Here is a 17,261-nt window from a genome sequence, read left to right on the forward strand (position 1 = left end):
TATGAATTTAATTTGTTTAATTTACATGTATGGGTTCACATTTCTTATTTTGTCTTGATTCAATTTGTCCAGTTGTGCCTTTAAAAGTATTTATTCATTTTGTGTCATTATCAAATTGACTTCTTGGAATAACTTGTGTATTGTAGTTTCATTATTATTTGTATAAATTTCCCTCAAAAGACTGCTTCAGTTGCATCTCTCACATTTGGTTACATTTTTTTTTTTTTTTTAGTTTTCGGCGGACACAACATCTTTGTTATGTGGTGCTGAGGATCGAACCCCGGCCGCACACATGCCAGGCGAGCGCGCTACCGCTTGAGCCACATCCCCAGCCCTGGATTACATTTTTTAAAAATATTTTTTAGTTATAGTTGGACACAATACTTTTATTTATTTATTTTTAATTTTTTTTGAGAGATAATTTTTCAATATTTATTTTTCAGTTTTTCGGCGGACACAACATCTTTGTTTGTATGTGGTGCTGAGGATGGAACCCGGGCGCACGCATGCCAGGGGAGCGTGCTACCGCTTGAGCCACATCCCCAGCCCTTATTTATTTATTTACTTTTATGTGATGCTCAGGATCAAACCCAGTGCCTCACATGTGCTAGGTAAGTGCTCTACCACTAAGCTGCAACCCTAGCCTCTTGGATTACGTTTTAAGTTAAAAATTCTGATTTCTCTTGTGATTTCTTCTTTAACTCATGGATGTTTTAGAAGTACACTGATTGATTTCCAAATATTTGAGGATTTTCCAGCTATCTTAATGTTATGGATTCTTAACTGTGTTTAGAGAATATACTCTATAAATTCAGTTTCTTTAAATTTACTGAGACTTGTCTTAAAGTCAGGAAATGGTTGGTTTTGGAGAATGCTCCATATACACTTAAGAGAATGTCTGTGCTAATCTTGTATGTGGTACTTAAAAAATGTCAAGTCCAATCAGACTACAGTAGGGTTTCAATATTCTATATATTTATTTACTATTAATTTTTACTTGTTCTGTTAATGAGAGAGAAGTATTGATCACCAAATATAATTGTGACTATTCCCATTTCCTTTTTATATCTTCTAAATTATGCTTCATCTATTTTCTGTAATATATTTATAGTCATTTCTCCCTTCTGAGACAGGTATTTTTAGGCATTTTCATCATGCTGTGAATACAGAGTGTACTTATGCAGGACTAGGTGGTATGGCTTACCACATATCTGGCTGGATGGCATAGCCTTCTACTCCTAGGCTACAAACCTGTGCAACATGTGACTATACTTAATATTGTAGGCAGTTGTAACACAATGTAATCATTTGTATATCTAAATGTATCTAAATAAAGTAAAAAACCGGTATTCCTGTATAGGGCACTTATGATGAATGGAACTTACAAAACTGGAAATTGTTCTGGGTGAGTCAATGAGTGAGCAATGAGTGAATGTGGAGCCCTAGGACCTTATGTACACCACTGCAGACTTCATGAATACTCTATGCTTATGGTACAATAAACTCATTTACATTATTTTCTTCAATTATAAATTAACATTAGCATACTTTTTTCTCTATAAACTTTCTAATTAAAAAAAAATTTTTCCTCTTGAAATAAAACTTGTTTATCTTAAAACACACATTGTGTTGTAACTATACAAAAATATTTTATTTTTTTCTATTTTAAATAATTTTTTTTACTTATTAAGCTTGTTTGTTTATTTATTTATTTAGTAGTGCTAGGGATTGAACCCAGGGCCTTGTGCATGGGAGGCAAGCATTCTACCAACTGAGCTATATCCCCAGCCTACTTATTAAGTTTTGATGTTGTTGTTAAAACTAAGACATAGCCTGCCATGGTGGTGCATGCCTGTAATCCTAGTGGCTCAGGAGGCTGAGACAGGAGGATTGAGAGTTCAAAGCTAGCCTCAGCAACTTAGCGAGGCACTAAGCAACTCAGTGAGTGAGACCCTGTCTCTAAATAAAATACAAAATAGGGCTGGGGATGTAGCTCAGTGGTTGAGTGCCCCTTAGTTCAATTCCCAGTAACAAAACAAAACAAACAAACTAAAAAACCCACCACCAACAACAAAAACACCTAAGACACAAACATACACATTTATCATGGGTCAACATTGAGGATCATAAATATCGTTGTCTTCTGCCTTCACATTTTGTCCCACTGGAAGATCTGCAGGGGCATAAAGCTGTCATGTCCTATAATAGTGCCTTCTTCTGGAATCTTTTCTGAAGGACCAATCAGAGGGTATTTTTATAGTTAGTTTTTTTTTTTTTTTTTTAATAAGCTTAAGGAGTATACCCTAAAGTAAGGCTAAAAATTATAGTAAGTACATAAACAAGTAACAGTTGTTTATCATCATTATCAAGTAGCATGTACTGTACATAACTGCATGTGCTATATTCTTATACTATGGGTCTGTTTACACCAGCATCACCACAAACCTGAAAGTAAAATGTTGCATGACATTACAAGGGCTTCCTGTCAGTAGGCCATAGGAATTTTTCAGTTTCATTATAATCTGAGGGATCTACCATGGTACATAAAACATCTTTATGTGGTGAATGAATGCATTTTAAACACTTTATTATTGTACAGTAAATAATATGCCTACTTTTTATTTTGTGATGCTAGTATTGGAGTTTTAAATTTTTTATTTTGTAATTTTTTCGTGAATCCTCTGATAAGTTGCCCATTTGGTTCATCTTTTTGAAGAATCATTGGGTTTCACTGATGCTCTGTATCACTTCTTTATTCTCTATTTCACTTACTTTCACGGCAACACCCCTCCTCATTTAGTTTGCTTGCTTCCTTTTTTTGCATCTCTCTCTTCTTTTGAATTGAACCCAGGAGCTATACCCCCAGCCCTTTTCATTTTTTTATTTTGAGATAGTGTCTGGCTAGATTGCTGAGACTGGCCTTGAACTTGGCCTCCTCCTATCTCTGCTTTCAAAGTTGCTAATTTGCTGAAATTACCACCAGTATGTTTGGTTACTTTGCTCTTTTTTCCTTCTTTTGGAATTAAACCCAGGGGCACTCAGATCACTAAGTCACATCCCCAGCCCTGTTTTGTATTTTATTTAGAGACAGGGTCTCACTGAGTTGCTTGGTGCCTCACTTTTTTCTGAGACTGGCTTTGAACTTGCAATCCTCCTGCCTCAGCCTCCCGAGCTGCTGGGATTGCAGGTACGGGTCATCTATGGCATTCTTTTTTTTCTTCTTAATGGAAAATTAGATTATTCACTTGAGATCTTTATTTTTTTTTCTTTTTTAAAAATATTTATTTTTTAGTTGTAGTTGGACACAATACCTTTATTTTTGTTTATTTATTTTTATGTGGTGCTGAGGATCGAACCCAGGGCCTTGTATGTGCTAGGTGAGTGCTCTGCCCTTGAGCCACAACCCCAGCCCTCTTTATTTCTTTTTAACATAGGTATTACAGCTATATATTTCCCTCTAAGTGCTCCTTTATTTGCATCTCTGTATTTTTGGTGTGTTGTCTCTCCATTTTCACTAATCTGAAAGTGTTTTCTAATTTTGATTTTCTTTTATTTTTCTTTGATTCAGTGATTATCCTGTAATGTTTTGTTTCCATTAATGTGTGAGTTTCTCAAATTTCCTTCAGTTAGTAATTGATTCCTAAAATTTTATTCCATTTTGGTCAGAGGACATAATTGAAACATTTAAAAAAAATAACTTTATTTTATTTATTTATTTTTTTATGTGGTGCTGAGGATTGAACCCAGTGCCTCACATGTGCTAGGCAAGTGCTCTACCACTGAGTTACAATACCAGCCCTCGAAACTTTTTCTGTTCCTTTAAACTTATTAGTATTTGTCTTGTGGCCTGACATTTGGTGTGTATCCTGAAGAATGTTCCATATGCATTTGAGGAAAAAAAGTGTATTTTGCTCTTGAGAGGAATGTTTATGGATATCCATTCGATTGGGATGGTTTATGGTGGTGTTCAGATGTTCTTTGTTGATTACTTGCTTAACATATTCGTTAGTGAAAGTGGAGTCCTGAAGTCTTCAACTAAGATTATTGTGTGTATATTTCTTTGTTTTTTTAAGTTTCATCTTTATGTCATTTGGTGTTTGGGTGTTAGATGCATATATGCTTCTAATTATTGTTTATGATGGACTGATACTTTTATTACTGATTAATCTAATTAATAAAATAAAGTCGATTTTGTTGATCATTAGTGTAGCCACTCCAGATTTCTTACGGTTGCTATTAATATATATCTCTTTTTCAGTGTTTTTTTTTTCCCCTTTAGTACTTGGGATTGAACCCCCAGGGGTGATTTACCACTGAGCAATAAGCCCTTTTTAAATTTAATTTGAGACAGGGTCTCAATAAGTTGCTGAGGATGGCCTCAAATTCCTGCTTCTGCTTCCAGAGTTGCTGGGATTACAAGAGGGCGCCATAGCCATTACTTTCCATCTTTTTTATCTATGTATACCTGTGAATCGTAAGTGTGTCTACTGTAGACAGTGTGTAGTTTAATCTTATTTATCTAGTGTGACAATCTCTGTCTTTTGATTTCCTTATTTATTCCATTTCCATTTAATGTTAATGAACTTTGTCTGTAATTTTACTTTGTCTCATGTCTTTTCTTCCTCTTCCTTTACTGATTCTGTATGTATTAAGTGGATATTTTCTACTATAATATGTTAATTCTAATTCTTTTTCATTATAGTTTTCTTCATGGTTGCTCTTGGACTTACTCTATACAATTTGTCTATCAAAAACTACTTCAAAATTCATACTTAATTTCAGTGAGATATGAAGATGCTATTCTCTATTTCTTCTTTGTTGTGCTGATATTTTTAAACATCATATAAAATTATGTCATAAACCTGACAATATATTGTAAGAATTGCTTTATACAAATTTTGGAAAGTTTATATTTCTTTGTCTCCAAGGTCACTGATCTTTTATTCTTCAGTACAGTCTACCATGAATCCCACCTCACATTTTGTACATTTGACATCTCAGATGCTTTTATCTTTGGAATTTTGATTGTGATCTTTTATGTGTCTCATGTAACTGCTTGAACATTTGGAATAAATTTATGAACACTGTCTTAATGTCATTGTCTGCTAATTCTAATATCTGTGTGAAGCCCAGTGTTTTCCGGGCAGCTGGATGTCAGGGTTGCCCTCTCTTCCCTGACTCTACTTCCCACACCCTGCACTCCACAACACATGAGTCCATTTGTCTCTTCACTAAACAAGATGCTAGGATCATAGGCCCTATATTTCAAGCAATAAATGTCTAAATTAGATTCTGCTTTATAAATCCACAAGTTTGGATTGGAGCAATCACTAGGATTACTAGAACTAAGGGCAGGGAAAAGGGACAGGTGATTAGAAAAAACAAAAACTTAACAGGAATCTATCTATGATGAGAAATTATAAAGTCCCTCTTTTCTCCTAATCCCCAAATCTGGTTCATTTAAGAAGGTTAGGAAGTGGATGGGAAGTACAATCCAAGGAACACTTCTAGAAGGAGGGCAAGAGCTGTATAAATCTGAAAATTCATCTCTTGATGTCACAAATTTACTGTGTGTAAGGGCTGGCTGAACCTTGTAAGGGTAACACTATAGTTTGGATCTGAAATTTCCTTCAAAAGTTCATGTTAAAGCCTGGTTCCCAGCATGTGGTTCTATTGGAAGATGGTGGGAAAAATATGAGGTGGAGCCTTGTACGAGGTTTCAGTTATTGGGGTTGTACCCTCAAAGGATGTCATGTGGCCATGGTTTCTTCTCTCTTTTGTTTCTCTGCTAGGTGCTGCCACCATGACATGCTGCTTTGCCAAAGGTCTAAAAGCAATGGGGACAATTGATCATGGACTGAAATCTCAAACTATTAGCCAAAAATCCTTTCCTCTTGTAAGGTGATTATCTTGGGTATTTTTTTTTACAGTAATGGAAAACTGACTTAGACAATGAGAGGACAAACAAGAGGGACTAGATGCTTAGGGATAGGCTGGTGTCCACATTTTCTCACATTATACTCCTTGGAACACAGACACGTAAGTTTTTAGGGGCCAGTTGCAGAAAGAGAATTTAGGAGCTTCCCGAAATCTCAATGTTGGGGGCACTTGAACAAATCTTGTATTTCTCAGTCCCATACAAGGCAGCTATCTCACACTGAAAAAAAAAAAATAATCAAAACCAAATTCATATCATTCACCGTAAGTGGTGACACTCTGAACAGCCCACCATATACTAAAAATGACCAAATCCAAAGAATCCCCATAAACTAGGAGTCTTCCTTGCCCTCCCTCCTCTTCCACTTCAAGCCCTCCATGGTCTCACCTTTACAAGCCAGGAGAAATACATCAGAAGCCTGGGAACTGGCAGAGCAAAAAGGGCCCATAACAGTTGTGGCTAAAAGAGGAATTATGGGGTTGGGTGATCTTCCCCATGGGCTCCTGTCTACACTGTCCCCAACGGTCTCAGAGATCAATTCTCTGCATACTTACAGGCAGCCTGAGTGTAGCTGCCTCCTTCTCCACCTGTGGGAAGAAAACATCCTGTGAGAAGCCAGGGTTGATCATGAGTCATGAGGTTCTAAAGGAAACAGCAAATCCTGAACCCTGGGGAAATTTCCAGAACTATGACTTCAGATCAGGAGCAGGATCAGGAACCATGAGGAAAGAAGAGGTAAAGGGATGAGGAGACTGTCTTCCTGGAAGGTACCTCATCAGGGACCTTCCTCTGTTACCTGTTACTGCTGGGAATCAGATTCCCATCATAACGATCACCAGGGTGATAAACTTTTCTTTTACACTCATATGCTTTAATAAGAGGCTCCAGGGACTGGGGTTGTGGCTCAGGGGTAGGGCACTTGCCTTGCATGCAGGAGGCACTGGGTTCAATCCCCAACACCACATAAAAAAACTAAATAAACAAAATAAAGGTATTGTGTCCATCTACAACTAAAAATAGAGAGAGAGAGAGAAAAAAAAAAAGAGGCCTCAGGCAAACAAGGCCTCAGGGTGGATAAGAACATGTGTGTGGATGGTACTTCCCATTAACACAGGACACCCTTCTACCTACATTTGAAATCCCCTCATGGGACAAGAACTCTGACCCCTCTCCTTCCCTACCTGCATTCTTTTTCTTCCACATAATAATAGTGACCACAGTTCCAGTGACCACAACTCCAAGGAGAACCGGGCCAGTGATGATTCCCATGGTGGGGATGATGGACTGGGCAGACTGCTCTGGGAAAGGAAGGAAAGCTGAGGGGCCCTATTATGGTTTGGATAGTGTTTGTCGTCCTGGGTTCATTGGAAGTTTGGTTCCCAGTGTGGTAGTGTTGTGATGGTGGGATCTTTAGGAGGTAGTGCCTAGTGGGAGATCCTTAGGTCACTGAGGGTCTGCCTTAGTTCTCTAGAGAACAAATTACTAAAAGAATCTCTCTCCTTTCTATGGCTTCTAGTCTTGCCATGTGATTTCTCTCTCTTGTACTAACTCCTACCATTCTGGTGCCATCTGCTATGAGGTTGTCACCAGAACCCAACTTATGCTGGTGCCATGCCTGTGAATCTCCAGAATCAACTTCTTTACTTTATTAAGTACCCATCTTCAGGTATTTCACTGTAGCACTGGAAAACTGACCTATTCATGCCTTGATGCCTAGCTGTCATCCCTGATTCTGCTGAGGGTCTCCAGAATGGCTCCTGTTTGCCCCAATGACAGATCTGTGCCCTCATCCCCCTCCTTACCCCATCTCAGAGTGAGGGCTCAGGCAGCCCATGATAGTGCACATGGCATGTGTATCTCTGCTCCTCTCCAGCAGGTACCTTCACAGCTGCCCATTTCTGGAAGTTTCCATCCCCTGCAGGTCCCCACAAGCTCCATGTCTTGTGTCTGGTCCTCCCCACTGCTGCCAGGTCAGGGTGATCTCCTTAGGTTAGAAGCCAAGGGCCTATACCTCAGGATGACTTCATTGTCAGAGATGGGGTGGTAGGTCACATGTGTCTTTGGGGGCATTGTAGAAATATCAGGAAATTAAAACATTTTGCATTATCTCCCTTGGGCTACTGAAGAAGAATTCTTCTGATCATCCTAATAAGTGATGGGACAATTAAGATGGGAAAGAGTGTAAAACCTAGCCACTAGCCAGTCCTCAGTTATCTGGGATAATATTCCTATTCTTTGGACGGTTCTAGAAGCAGGGTGAGAGAGCCCGGGATGAGGTGCCAGGTCTGTGAGAGGGACCTAGAGTTGTGACCTGAGTTAAGTTCCAGGGATTGGAAAAACTGGAGTCAGACCTCCAAAGACACTGCTTTGGGGGCAGAGAACAAAGCATGAGAGAAGTCCCTCTGTAATGCCTAAGGTTGCTGCCAGAGTCAAAGGGAACTGCTGGTCGGTTATTTCTGGGACTGTCCAGTCCAGGAGAGTGTGAGGGGAAAGGTAGAAGGGCCTAGGCAGCCAGAGCAAGATGACAAGTGAGGAAGGAGATCAGGGCAGGGCCAAAACAAAGGAGCATGGAGAGGGTCTTCTGATAGAGGTCAACTTCCTGGTTGAGGAAAGTGGACACAAGCAGGGGACCCAATTAGACAGACACTTCCTTACTCCTCCTTCCAAGTGGGGGATCCAATAGAAAACCTAAAACAGACACGAGGACAGAGGGGGCACCAATCAATAATATTGAGGAGAACGTGGACAGGGAAGGAGATAAGGACAGGAGGAAATTTCAGAGACCATAAAAAGAGCAGGCCAACCCCCCCCCCCCCCCCCCCCCCCCCCCCCCCCGCCACACACACACACACCTGATTCCCAGCTCTGGGGCCCTTTCTCTTCGGAGAAGTCTCTGTAGCTTTTGTAATAAACCCGCTGCTTGCTTGCTATCTCTGTGTTCTGTGCGTCAATTCTTTGCTGAACTGAGACAACGAACCCAGTACCCCTAGATGGTTACAACTGGATCCTTAAGTTATCTCCAAGAGTAATACTCTCTAGTACAGTATTCGGAAACCCAGGGGGATTCCATCCTTTCTGGATTCAGGGGAGAGCGATATTCTAGCACTGGCCCAATTTTACTCCCCTTCTGGGGGGAAGGCAGGTAGTGCCACTTGCAGATCGCGGAGATACCCTCAGCCCCTGGTACCTGCGTGCTGTAGCTTCTCCTTGCCACACTGCAGGTATCTCCGAGCCACTCCACGCACTCCCCCTCGACGTTGGCCCTACAGCGATAATCCTCACTGGACGCCTCCCATTAGCGCTGGATAATCTGAGCCGCTGTGTCCGCGCAGTCCAGGAGCGCAGGTCCTCTTTCAGCTCACTGTAATCCACCCTCGTAGGCGTCCTGACAGTACCCGCGGAGGAGGCGCAGGTTCGGCCCCAGGATGCAGCCACGGAGAGTCTGGTAGGTATGAGCTCCTGGCACCGCCGCTCTTGTCAGGCCGGCCCCATGGACTTTCCCCGCGTGACACTGAGGGGCAGTGATTGATCAGAGCCTTTTCCCAACGAAATCGAAAACCCAACTGGAGTGAATCCCTGGGGCTTTCCCCAGGTCTACGTGACCCGCGAGTCCCGCAGCCTTAGGGTGAAGCTGGGCCATTCCGACCCGTTCATGGAGAATGAGGGTGTCTCGTGTCCTTCGCTCTGGGCCCAGGTCACTTACCTGCGTCGCTCTGGTCTAGCCGAGCAGGTTGTTTAGAATCACTCGGAAAGGCTGTGCACTGCGCTTGACGTGTGTTCCGGTCTCAGGTCCCACCTGCTCCATCCATGGCACCCGCGGCTCTGCCCTGGGATTCACCATGTCGCTATCGAAGTGGCCAAATATTTAAGTCGTCCACGTAGCGGATAGAGATGTACCAGGCCTCCCCGCGGCAGGGCCGGGACACAGTCTTGGTGAAATACAGAAGGGAGTGGAGCCTGAAGATAGGCAGCAGCTGAGATTCTCCTCCTGGCACTGGACCCGGGGATCCTACGTTAGTCAGATAGGAAGGGCGGGCGCTGGAGCCCGTGAGACCAAAAAGGGGAGGAAGGATAAGGCGACCAGGCAGCAGGTAATGAGGTGGGAGGATCAAGACAAGGAGCGGTGCGGGTAGGGAGGGTCTGTATCTCCGTGCAACCGCTACCAAGGCAAGATTTCCCCGGGTCAAGCGTCCCCGCTGGACTGTGCCCTCGCCCCTCCCCTAACAGAGGCCATTTCCCTTTAGACCCTGAACTCACCAGGTCTCGGTTAAGGCCAGGGTCTGAGAGTGCAGCAGGAGGAGGGTTTGCAGAGCCGGGACCCCCATCCTCGGGGTCTGGAGGATCTGAATCTCTGCGGGTCTGTGGGAACTCTATAACCCAGAACCGCAGCGATACCGATTGGCTTCTCTGGAAACCCAACACGCAATGGGAGCGAGAACTGGGACCACGTCATGAGTGTCCAGGCAGAGGGACGAGACACGGGTTTGGGAAAGGAGAAGTGAAACTTCTGGAGGTCGGGAATCCCCAGTGTGTGGCTTCCCTAACCCCGCCACCGTTCTAGGGTCAGAGACCGGTTAGAAATTAGTGTGGATTCCCAAAATAATTATGTTTACGTGGACATATTAAAGGTTAAAATCACTCTTAAAAATGTGACTCATTTAGAATATTACTAATAGCAGGGTAACATATAATATTTTTAAGGAGAAATAACTATTTCCCAAAAGAAAACAACCACAGTGAGAAAAGTGACCTTTTTGCATTTTACAGTTTTGCAATTCTTTTTTTTTTTTGTATTTATCTCATTGGAAAATTCTAGACTTTCATATATTTGGCATTTAACCTGTTATTTTGGTTGAAAAATAGAAAAAAATGCAGCCTCACACAAATATGTAGGAGGAATGTTTTTTCATAGCGTTTTAGATAACTGGATATTTACCATTAATACTACACTGAAATGACAGAGTGTTAGCTTCTTAAAAGTTCTATGAAACAGTATCATTGAATAGTTCCTATTCTGTTGCTTTATAGTACATGGGTTTTTCTTGCATGTTGAATGAACCTTGTGCCCATAATGCATCATATTCTTTAAATTCATGCATGGTTTGATCCAGTGTTGATACATTAAAGTACAATTTATAAAAAAAACACATGTTAATATTACTGCAGATTTCAACAGAAAAATGTTTTAAGTATTGGGAAGCTGCCAAGTTTATGGTTGTGGATTCAGGTTCTCCAAGATTCTAATTTCTTCTTGAGAGCTTACATTTTATCACTGGCAAAAAATACTATCAATGGATTATCTTACAGGGAACTGCTTAGGTTATTTTTGACAATGTTGGCCAAATATTTAAGTCTAAGTAATCATAATTTGTCATGCATTTTTTAAAAGTAGGAATGTTATTCTGTAAAAAAGGGGGCTACTACAGCTCAAAAAAATATCCTCTTGTCACTGGGTGTGGTGGCATAAGCCTGTAATCCCAGAGGATCCTGAGGCTGAGGTGCCTCAGCAATTTAGCCAGGACCTAAGCAACTCAGCAAGAACTTGTTTCAAATAAAATATATTAAAAAAATTGTTGACCCAAACACCTCACTTTGGAATGCAGTATTTATGTGTATTTCCCATTTAATCACATAAGATATTGTAAAAATATAAACTCCGGAATGGAGACTTAATAAGATCAATAATTTTTAATACTCCAACCAGGACATGTTCAAGTGAAAACTTCTTTTTTCTTCTGTAACTAAGAGGTGGTAAAGAATATAATAACTACTATTGATGTTTGGTACCATAGCTTCCATTCTTGCTATGTTTTATTTTCATGAAAATAATGTCTTAGTAATGCTGTAAAAATAGTTTTGACTTTCCAGGTCCTGTGAAAGGATCTGAGCACCTCTGAGGATTTCACACATAACATGTTGAGAACCAGGGTTTTGAGTAAACCTTGGAGAGTTTGCAGCTGACTCTATCCTCTTTGCCTCTTCTTCATTTCCAGAATTCCTCTCCCTGACCTTGACTCCCTGCCTTCCAAAACTTAGCTAGTACTCTGCTCTGGACTCTTCTACAAGAGAACAGCTCCCTGGAAATGTCATGCTAAAGAGCATGACAGTGTGGGAACAGGACTGGAGGGACATGTGTTTCCCCTTTGGAATTATGAACAGTTTGTATGTGAAAGTATCAAGTAGATGATTCAGTCATGGTGCATTTTGGTTTTGGGTATCCATGTACACCCCCAGTTCTTGGCTCTTTCATTTTAAATGGATCCATGTAGCACCAAGAACAGTGACATTCACTCATCAGACTGTTATAATAAAAATGTTATGGACAGGGTGACTTATAAATGACAGAAATTTCTTTCTCACTGTTCTGGAAGCTGGAATTCCAGTTCAAGGGGTTGGCCAACTCCATGTTTAGTGAGGGCAACTTCCTCATAGAAAACCATCTCCTCACTGTGTCCTCATATGGCAAAAAGGGGCACAAAAGCTTTCTGGGGTCTGCTTAATGAATGTCCTAATCTCTTTGTGACCTAATTCCTCCCAAACACCCAATTTCCAAATACTTTCTCATTTGGTATTAGATTTCAACATATGAAACTGGAGGTACATAAACATGGGGTCTATAATGCTGATACTGTCAATGGAACATTTGTGATTTTTTTTTTAGCTAGCTTTTGTGTTGCTGTGACTGATACCCAACAAGAACAACTTAGAAGATAAAAATTTATTTGGAATTTATGGTTTCAGATGGCTCTAGATGGCTGATAGCATTGCTCTGGGCCCAAGATGAGGCAACATATCATGATATAAGTGCCCGGTGGAGGGAAGCTGCTCAGCACATGGTGGGGGTCAGGAAGCAGAAAGAGTGATGGATGAAGGGACCCTTGGGAAGTAGCGCCCTTCCAGGGCACACCCCCGGTGACCCACCTCCTCCAGCTGTGCCCCACCTGCCTACAGTTACTGCCTAGCCATTTAAACTAGGATGAACTGATGGTTACTGCTCTCATAATCTAATAATGTTACCTTTGAATATTCCTACATTACCACAAACTTTTGGGGGATACCTCATATCCAAACCATAACAGTGATGACAAAATAATTTTATATCTGCACCGTTCAACATAGTAGCCACTAGTTATATGTGGCTTTTGCATTCTTGGGATGTGGCTACTGCCCCAAACAGATGAATTTTTAATTTCATGCAATTAATTTTCTAAATAAATAATTCCCCTTTGGAATAGGAACAGTTTGTATGTGAAAGTATCAGGAAGATGATTTAGTCATGGTGCATTTTGGTTTTGGGTATCCATGTACTGAGTTTGATGCAATTTATATGAGAAATAATATTGACCCCCCCACTCCACAGTGTAGCTAGCAGTTACCATTTTGAGTCCAGTGTCTAGAGTATATATAGAATATGGAAACCATGGATTTTTCTGTGTGACTATGAGACATCTCTAAAATACACCATGCCTAAGAAAGTTGAATGTGTATTTTAAAAATTAGAAAGTACAGAGTATCTATAACATAATTTATCATCCCCAGTCATATATTTTCAAATATGCCCATCTCTAGAACTTAATTCTTGTCTGATTTCATTGGTACGCTCAGCATCATTGTTATTTTTAATGGACATAAGGAGGCATATAAGTTTACTCTTAGGCAGAAGAAAATAGGTATTGAAGGCAACATATATAAAGTATCTTGCAGTTCCTGTAGGCATATTTAAAAAAAATTATCAACAGAAGATCTAGACCTTGGAACGGCACCTTAGAATTTGCTGTGGTTTAGATACGATTTGACTGTGTCCCCCAAGGGTTTATGTATTGAAATTCAATCCCCGTTGTGAGGTCTTGAGAAGGTGAGAGCTTTGGAGTGGAGTCTCCAGGATTAAAACAGGTGGCTACAGAGAGAAATGGGGAGAGAGGGAGGGAGGGAGGGGGAGATAGAGAGATAAAGATGGGGCGGGATATTGCAGGAAGGACACACACACACATGTGCTCCCTGTCTTTCCTCTTGTCAAGCTCTGCTCCACCTTGGCATCCTGTTAACAGGAGGGCAATTTCTAGATGGGCCCCTTGGCATTGCACCTCCGGAACTGTGAGTCAAAATAATTCCTGCATAGTCCAGGGCTCTCCAGAAGTGTCTTTATCTCAACCTTGATGTACATTCTCCGAAACGGCCCTCTCTGCCCCACTCATTTCACAGCTCTGTTTTCTTCAGAGCTGTTCCAGAAGGTTCTGAGGGCAGAACAGCGGCTGGCTTCAGGACTGAGCATTGAAGACTAGAGCTACTTTTTTCTAGTCTCACCTGGGTCTGCGTAGGGTCTTTTTGGGCTCCCAGCAGCTATACAGGGCTCTTCACACCAGAGGGCGCTGCCACCCAGTGTCTGATTCTGAAGTCCCAATTGCTATCCAAAATACAAGGTAAAGTATGTTTTCTTCCCGTTAAGTGACCTCTACCTCAGGGCACATCTGTGCCTTCAAAACCATAAAGGACAGTTTCCCAGAACTGGAGTGGATCCCACGAATGTACGGGGTGCCCTCAGTCTCCTGGAAAAACCCTGGACTATTGAGTCCTTGTTCTCTTGCTGCTTCCAGGATGAAGGGGTCCCATTCAGGCAATCAACCCTGGATTCTCCAACCCTAGGATGGAGCAGAGGTCAGAAAGGACCCTGGAGTTTTAGCTTAAAGAGGAGGGAGGCTCCTGGAGAAGGGAAAACAGAAGAATCGGCATATTAAAGAAATGGTGGCCAAACGGGAAGGAAAGGAATCTAATTGAAAAGGGATATGGGAAAGGCTCGTCTAGTGAAGGGCTGTGTGGGAGGGATAGATGCATCTGATATGAGGTTAAGGGGCTTCTGGCTGGGGCTGGAGGACATCCTTATTTTTTAAAACCAGGATGATGATTACACAGATGTTAGTTCTGTCAATCAGTAGGTAGATTTCTGTACTTGCAGGTGTAGTATAATTCAAACACACATGAGAGAAATGGGTAAGGAAAAGTCGAGGGAGGGAAAGTGACTAAGGGAATGAATTCTCCCTCTTCTAGAACCAGCCTCCTCCCCCACCCCCACCCCCACAAAATACGGTAGTGGCAGGCAGAATCAAGGAGGTGAGGGGACAGCCAGGTCTGTGCCCCATGGCAAAGTGTCCAGACCTGATCTCTGCTTCTGGGATTGCCAGGGTCCCACTCATTTTGCTACAATGTCATGGGCTTTCCAAGTCCAGCCCCAGGTAACCTGAATAAGCCTTGGTTACCTGGATATCTTAAGTCAGTGGGAGCTGCCATAGAAACCTGGGGCTGTGGGCTGAGAGTTGGCAACACTTCTGGTGGCCACAGAGATGGTATCCCAGAGGGTTAAGAGTAGGTGTGGTAGAAGCTGAAGATGATATTGAGATACAACGAGATCTGTGATTGGTGGGAGCCCAGGCATCTGCCCAACATCTCCTCTGGAACCCGAGGGTTTTCTATCAACCTCCCAAGACATCCAGTGCCCAGGTCTCCAACCACCAACCCCATGGACATCAATGGTGGACCCTTATTCAAGTCTATAGCCCTGAGACTCCAGGACACAGAAGTCCTGCCTCTTTTCCCTTTTGGGACCTAAGCAGATGGTCTGTTACATTCCTCACACTCTTGCCACCTCCATTTTTCTAAATGAATGGTCCTGTGGTTCTGATTTTTAGTTCCTGCCTTGTGGCTTCAGAGTTTGGGGGTTTTTACCTGGGGAAGCCCCCAAGGTCTCCATAGGCTGCAGCTGGGACAGGGCTGGGAGATTGAAAGCAGCAGTGAATCCTGGAGTTGCAGCTGGGGTGAGGAGGACCTCAGTATGTCAGCATCCCGTGACCTGGCCAGCAGCCCCCTTAACCCTCCTGATTACAAATCCAAGAATTCCCCTACCTTTTCTCTCCTAAGATTCAAGGAGTTTTGGTCCTTGGATTTATTCATCCTTATCAAGTGTCTGAATATCTATTATGTGCCTGGCACTATATCAGGCTCCTGGGATATATCAAACCAAACTCCAGCAACAATGGCTGCCCTTATGGGGCTTACATTCTGATGGAGAACACAAACCATAAATAATAATAACTGAAGTGAAAGATAGGAGTATCAGAAAGTAGAATGATTTAGAGAAAAAGAACAAGGTAGGGAAGATGAAAGAGATGGCTGTAATTTTTATTGGTTATTCTCATTGTAGGCTTTACTGAGAGGAGACATTTGAGCTCAGTCCTGAAGTGGAAGGGTCAGGGAGCTTGTAATTTTGGGGACAAAGAATGTTCTAGGATCACTGTCTGCACATCCTGGCCTACTGGGGAATGTATTGAGCTTGAAACAGGAATGGAGGTCGGTAGACTTAGGGAAGGACTTTCTGTTGGTGATTCTGGGCACAGAATTTGTGGATCTCAAAACTAATTTCTATTTGTACACCATGAAGGCTTTCTAAAGTCCTGGAATTTGGGAAGAGTCAAGTACCTGGTGTGTGTGGGAAGGTTGAGAGTGGAGGGAGCAAGCTGAGGTGGATTCCTGCTCCCAACTCTATTTCTGTGCTCTTCTTCTCTTGCATCCAAAATTTGAGGTGTGAGCCTGACATGTTTAGCAAATTGTAGAGACCCTGGATCGAGAAGACAGTCACCACCTGTCAGGATCTAAAATTAAGGACTTTCTAACCCTTAGATATTCAAAGCAACCATATCCAGGAAAAAAAGTATGGATACAATGTAAAATATTTTATCATTAATCAAGTATGTAATATTTATGTAGCTAGTTATTCTTTTTTATATAAAGGAGTTACCATCTACCATAATTTCCTTCAAGACAGTCAGTTTTATTTTTTTTGTATCGGGGATTGAACTCAGTGGCACTCAACCACTGAGTCACAACCTCAACCCTATTTTGTATTTTATTTAGAGACAGGGTCTCACTGAGTTGCTTAGCACCTCGCCATTGCTGAGTCTGACCTTGAACTCTGTCTTAGCCTCTTGAGCCACTGGGATTACAGGCATTCACCACTGTGCCTGGCTTGCCTATTTTTTTGATTAGGTTATTTGACTTTTTTGGTGTTAAGTTTTTTGAATTTTATATATATATATAAAATTCTATTCTATTCTAATTCTATGTATTTATATATAATTATATTCTATATAATTATATATATTCTGGCTATTAATCTCCTGTCAGAAGAGTTTTATTACTTGAGCTTTAGGGGTCTTATTAAGGAATTCAATGACTGTGCCAATATGCTGGAGAATTGACCCTATGTTTTCTTCTAGCAGTTGCAGTGTTTCTGTTTGCTGAAGGCAGTGGGTCTTCATCAAAAGACTTCTAG

The 17,261-nt window shown here is 41.7% G+C and overlaps 2 long non-coding RNA genes across 2 annotated transcripts in view; one reads left to right on the forward strand and one right to left on the reverse strand.

Annotated features, from left to right (window-relative positions):
* LOC139706053 (uncharacterized) overlaps positions 1 to 5,087 on the forward strand; it is a 36,709-nt gene extending 31,622 nt beyond the window's left edge. The window contains exon 2 of the long non-coding RNA XR_011707773.1: positions 233 to 5,087. This is a non-coding gene — a long non-coding RNA (uncharacterized lncRNA). The remainder of the gene's footprint in view (positions 1 to 232) is intronic.
* On the reverse strand, positions 5,071 to 10,514 carry LOC114081633 (uncharacterized). The gene is made up of 4 exons (XR_003580832.3): positions 10,196 to 10,514; positions 9,642 to 9,947; positions 9,126 to 9,449; positions 5,071 to 6,525 (listed from the first exon to the last, which is right to left on the reverse strand). It is a non-coding gene; the product is annotated as an uncharacterized lncRNA (long non-coding RNA).
* Between the last annotated feature and the right edge of the window lie 6,747 nt (positions 10,515 to 17,261).

This window comes from Marmota flaviventris, chromosome 6 (genome assembly GCF_047511675.1).
Source record: "Marmota flaviventris isolate mMarFla1 chromosome 6, mMarFla1.hap1, whole genome shotgun sequence".
Classification (NCBI taxonomy): Eukaryota; Metazoa; Chordata; class Mammalia; order Rodentia; family Sciuridae; genus Marmota; species Marmota flaviventris.